This window comes from Triticum aestivum, chromosome 4D (genome assembly GCF_018294505.1).
Source record: "Triticum aestivum cultivar Chinese Spring chromosome 4D, IWGSC CS RefSeq v2.1, whole genome shotgun sequence".
NCBI classification, from domain to species: Eukaryota; Viridiplantae; Streptophyta; class Magnoliopsida; order Poales; family Poaceae; genus Triticum; species Triticum aestivum.
The window spans coordinates 406,297,538-406,303,250 of NC_057805.1; the positions used below are offsets into that span (position 1 = coordinate 406,297,538).

The following is a 5,713-nucleotide window of genomic DNA, read 5'->3' on the forward strand; positions in this document are numbered from 1 at the left end:
ATATATACGTAGTGGGGTAGTTTTCCTTTTTCACTCCATCAAAACAATCGTTTAAAATTGTGTACTACGTGCCAGGTCGCCGTTTTTTTAGTTGTTGATTGTTTTTTATATAGCTACCCACTTGTTCCAAGTGGTGTTACGGTGTGCCAGGTCGCACTTTGTATCGTTCAAGTCTGGTACAAGTCCCTCCATTAAATGAACAACCACCCCCTCGTAAAAATTGTGAACAAGCCCACGGCTAAAATTATCGGAAACATGGGTTGCCCCAACATGCATTATTATTATTTATATTTTCTACTTCCTCCGTTCCTAAATATAAGTCTTTTTTATTAGCCACACCTAAGACAAGAATTTTTTTATTAGCAGTGAACCCCACAAGTCATAGACACAAAAAGTGTGGCAAGATTCCCTTAGGCAAGCCAAAGTGTGTCTAACAATTGGAGCAACTCAAGTTAGGCAAGTGTGGCAAGTGTGGGCAAAATAATGTGGCAACATAAGACAAACATAGTCACAATCCAAACAGCCCCGTAATTTTTTGTGACATGCATGAAAATTTGGCTAGTTAAATTTATAGTCAAAATTTGGCAAGGTGCATCAAATCAACACATGCAAGTATCAAAAGGGAAGTCCCGACATGCATGCATGCGTTGTACTCCCTCCATTTCCAAATATAAGTCTTTTTAGAGATTGCAACAAGTGACTATATATGAAACAAAATATGTCTACATACATCCGTATGTAGTAGTCCATTTGAAATGTGTAAAAAGACTTATATCGAGTGCAGTGCTTTGATGTGTCGCGTCAACTCGTATAAGACTGAGAAGTTTGATTACTACAACGCCCTCTCCCTCACAGACTGAGCTCTGGTGCCTTAACTGCACCTGCCTTTGGCTCCATGACAGGTGGGCCAACCACCTATTGGGCCCACCTGTCATAGACGCAAAGGAAGGAGCAATAAGTCAATGAAGCTGCGTCCCTCCCTCGCGCATGAGCATGGTGGCTGGCAGGACTAGTAGGAGCTTTCGCTACACGCTTCTTGATGGCGGTGAACTTGCGGATGGAATTGACCATCATGTCGTCCATGCGAGAAGCGAAGCCGGCGTCGGCGAGGGCTACGACGCCAGCGGTCGCCAGCACCATCTGGAAACGCTGCGCGGTGCGGGGCCGCAGGCCGGCGCCTTGGATGATTTGGCACAGCCGACTGCCGCTCGCGGCCATCGCCTCCATAGGTGCTTCTGGCTTGTGGTCACTTGGTCTTGGATTGGAGTGAGCAGTGTTGCACAGAGACTAAGGAATAGATGGATTGGAGTGGTGGGGCGCCTTTATATGGGAATCCAAACTCTTTTGCATTCACATCGTGCTGGCTCTATTCTGCTTCTCCAATTAATTCCCTCTGCATGTAGACTAATTTGGGGATGCATCATTGACCGTTCAATGTCTCGGGAACCGCTACCCTCTCCCTCCTTGGCATTCAAGAACCTATGGAGGCGACTGCCGCTCGCGTCTATCGCGTGTCAGGAGACGTTCCCGTCGACGACGAGGTGCCTATGGTGACTTCGCAAATTTCAAGATGATAGTACTAGTATACTCAATATTGTGCACCGCGACCAAGGCCGAGAGGAAAACGAGAGAACTACGTATTTATTTATGGTGTAGATTCACTCATTTTGCTCCATATGTACTCCGTCTCGGTGTAGTCTAGTCACTTGTTGAAATCTCTAGAAAGGCAAATACTCCTTTCTGGTTTATAGGGCTATACTAGCAAGTACTCGCTCCGTCCGAAAATACTTGTCATCAAAATGGATAAAAAAGATGTATCTAGAACTAATATACATCTAGATACATCCCCTTTTATTCATTTTGATGACAACTATTTCCCGACGGAGGGAGTACTACAATAGTGGACTCACATAGCAATTTTGTCTCATGCAAGAGCCTGGCTATATGCGTGCTCCAAGGTTCACAACTGCCACGTTCGGGTTGCACTTGGCTCTTCGCCTCTTCGAGAAGACGAACAATGATGTTACTACTACTGCTTCTACAGTATCGAATCCACTGTTGCATGTCCGTCCACCGTGAGCGGGAGGAATAGCTTGTTGTAGTACTACAAGCAGAAGCCTGTCCTCGTCTGCGAGCCACCGCGCGCATGGGCGAGGGAGAAGGCGTGTAGTAGTAAAATCAAGATTCTCCTCATTGTACGAGTTAACGCGACACATCATAGCACTAGCCCCACATGGTCGCCCCTAAACTTGGCTGAAAGACCCGCAGTGTACAATACTCCATTTGCTGCAACCTCTAACATTTACCCACCCACAAATTAAAATATATATTCCTGTCTTGACCAGATGAGCGTGCAAACTAGAATCACCAGGATGGCAGGTTGGGCCAGAAGATTATTTTAATCAAAAAAATATAGCATGGAGCCGACCCCAACGATTTTAAGCTTACAGGCACGGTACACGCTATCCTAGACTACTCTACACAAGAAACTGCCACACGAGGGTCCGGGCTGCGCTTGGCTCTTCGCCTCTTCGGGAAGTCGAACAAAATGATGGAGTACTAATTCAGTGGAGGAGTACTATAGTATGCTTCTTGCCATCTGACACTGATTGAACTACTGCATGTCCACCGCGTACGGGAGGGAGAGCGTGTAGCGAACAAAAGCTTCTCCTGGTCCTGCCAGCCACCACGCTCATGGGAGAGGGAGGGACGCAGCTTCATTGACTTACTGCTCCTGCCTTTGCGTCCATGACAGGTGGGCCCAACAGGTCGGTGGCCCACCTGTCATGGAGCCAAAGGTAGGTGCGGTTAAGGCGAGAGGGCGTTGTAGTAATCAAACTTCTCGGTCTTGTACGAGTTCACGCGACACATCAAAGCACTGCACTCGATATATTTCAATAATTTGCGTTTACCGATGCATTAATTACAACGCATGCATGCATGCCGTGACTCTCCTTTTGATACTTGCATGTGTTGATTTAATGCACCTTGAAGTAGTATGAATATGTGACGGTAAAGCTTTGTAATGCCCCAGCCCTAATAAAGCGAGAGATGGTTGTGCACGAGGAAGGCGAGATCATGCAGACGGAACAGGGCCCGACGATGGAGCTCTCTATGGTCTCGATGGACCTCACCTTGCTCCACTGCGCCTTATGCCTCCGCCCCTTGAAGCCTCCAGTGTATGAGGTTCGAGTACACCTCGTCCGTTCGGCTGATCGAGCAAGGTGCAGGTTTCTTGATTGATGTATTGTTCGATTGATTTGTGCAGTGCAAGGGAGGGCACCTGGCTTGCGCGGACTGCCGTGTCGAGCGCCCCGGGAACCAACGGCAGTGCTAGAAGTGTGAGCGCGGCGGTGGCTTCGACGTGCGGAACACGACGGTGGACACCGTCCTCTCCTCGGTGAGGGTGGAGTGCCCGCACGAAGGTTGTGGGCTCTATGTCACTTACCACAAGCTCGCCGATCACCAGAGCGTGTGTCCACTCGCGCCCTGCAAATGCCCCGTGCCCGTTTGCGGCTACGAAGGCCCGCCACCGGTGCTCTCCCACCACATCAGCACCGTGCATCCCATGCCCGTGCATAGGATCCAGTACGGCAAGGCGCTCCAGCTGCAAGTGCCACTATTGGAGCCACGACTCTTGTTGTTCGCGGAGGAGGATGGCCGCGCGTTTTTCCTGGTCGGCGGTGTGCTTGACATCGGCGCGCCTATCGCTGTGTCGGTCGTCTGCATCAGAGCGGGGGCGTCCCCACCGCCGCACTACGTGGCCAAGCTGTGGGCGAACGGCCCGTCGGGGGAGCCCAAAGGCAGGACCGATGCCGTCAAGGTGGAAATGGAGGTGACAGGCAGCAGGGATCCCGGCGACGTCGCCGTGCAGGAGCTGACCTTCTTCACAGTTCCGCCCAAGCTACTGGCCGGGGCTAAGCTAGTGTCCCTCCACATTCAGATTGACAAGCTCACGTCCTAAATGATTCTACAGTGCCTTCTGTTTATCTTAGTAATATGCTAATATAGGTGTTAGCTCGATCTACTTTAGCTTAAGTGATGGTGAGTTTTGGTGGCGATGCAGCAATTACCTCGACATCAGATTAGTAGTGAAAGTAAGTTCGAACTGCCGAATGGATATTTTGTGTCTGTTGGATATAAAGATCCTTTGCGTAAGAAGTAACAGCTTATATGATTTTTGTCGAAAAGGAACAGCGATACTAGTATAATTTTTGTTGACATGCACTAATATTTTCGAAACGGACGTCGGGCTGTAGCTAGAAGGGCGGTTGGGACGTGGCATCGGCCCATACCGTGGTGAACCCCGATTGGGACGCACCGACTGTGGATTTTCTCCCTCGCCGATGTCGACCGCGTCTACGCAGAACATTGTTCCCTTCCCCCGGCTGCGGGATCAAGCCGGATATTTGACCAGCGCTGTGGCCACCGTCGTTCTATGCTTGTGAAGAGAGCAACCCATGCAAGCAGGCTTGTAGCTTAGGCTCCTGCTAGTGTATATATAGTGGTTTTATTTTTCCCTCCATATCAACCATTTTATATTGCGTACGTGTCATAAAAGAGTGAAATGATGGGTTCTTCTTCTGACTAACTTACTGTGTGATTTGACTGCTCCTTTAGTGGCCCCTACACGTACTCCCCCTACGTGTATGAAACAGTCACACGTACACATGGACGCAAAAACGCGTGCGATGCCCTAATGCATGCATGTCCGAGCACACGACGGAACACACACGATCACGCTCAAGTGCTCAACCTACACGTGCATGCAAACACATACTCAACCAGGGTGAGCTAGTGAGCGTATAAACACCGGAAAATGTATATATTGAGCACAATGAGCATATTATGAAGTCCACTGATCGTATTTTTACAAATATACAGTGACATACAATGTATTTATCTCGTTTGAAATTAAGCCATATTAATTGGAGAGGAGGCAGTATGGACTAGCATTACTTTGCTGTGTCCCGTCAACTTGCCGAACGAGGAGAAGCTTGCAGGAAGGGAGAAGCTTGCGCGCGGTGGCTCGCAGGACAAGGAGAAACTTTTGACTAATCCAAGCTGTCCTTCGCTCAGGCGGTGGACGTGCAACAATTAATTCGGTGTCAGATTGCCAGAAGCATACACTATACTATTACTATTATTGTTGCACTTCCCGAAGAGGCGAACAACCAAGCGCAAAGTTTACTAGTACTACTACTATAGTCTATAGAGGTATGTACTACTCCCTCCGTCCGAAAATACTTGTCATCAAAATGGATAAAAAAGATGTATCTAGAACTAATTTACATCTAGACACATCCCCTTTTATTCATTTTGATGACAAGTATTTTCGGACGGAGGGAGTACTATACTAGTACTAGGAACCGGATGGAGGAGCGTCTGCACTCTTATTATATTTTTAAAATGTGATAAAGCAATCTTCAACACATTTGGTTCTCTTTGAGGGTTCTCACATGTGATAATGGAAGCTGATTGCATGGAACACTCGCCACAATTCTCGCTTAATTCTGGCTCATATCCTGTTACAAATAGGAGCGCTCGGTAATATTTCCTCTTTTTTTGTTATTCAGCATGTAAACAGGTCAGCAAACCTTGTGGCGCATCTTTGTGCGAACCGTGCTTGCTGCACTTTGAATGTGGCCGAGAGCTGGCTTGATGAAACACCTCGCTTCCTACTTCGTTTTTGCGGGGTACCTCGCTTCCTAGT

At 48.2% G+C, this 5,713-nt stretch overlaps 1 pseudogene; it reads left to right on the top strand.

Moving 5' to 3' along the window:
- Nucleotides 1-3,051: 3,051 nt before the first annotated feature.
- Nucleotides 3,052-3,964, top strand: LOC123100140 (E3 ubiquitin-protein ligase SINA-like 10; annotated as a pseudogene).
- The last annotated feature ends 1,749 nt before the right edge of the window (nucleotides 3,965-5,713 follow it).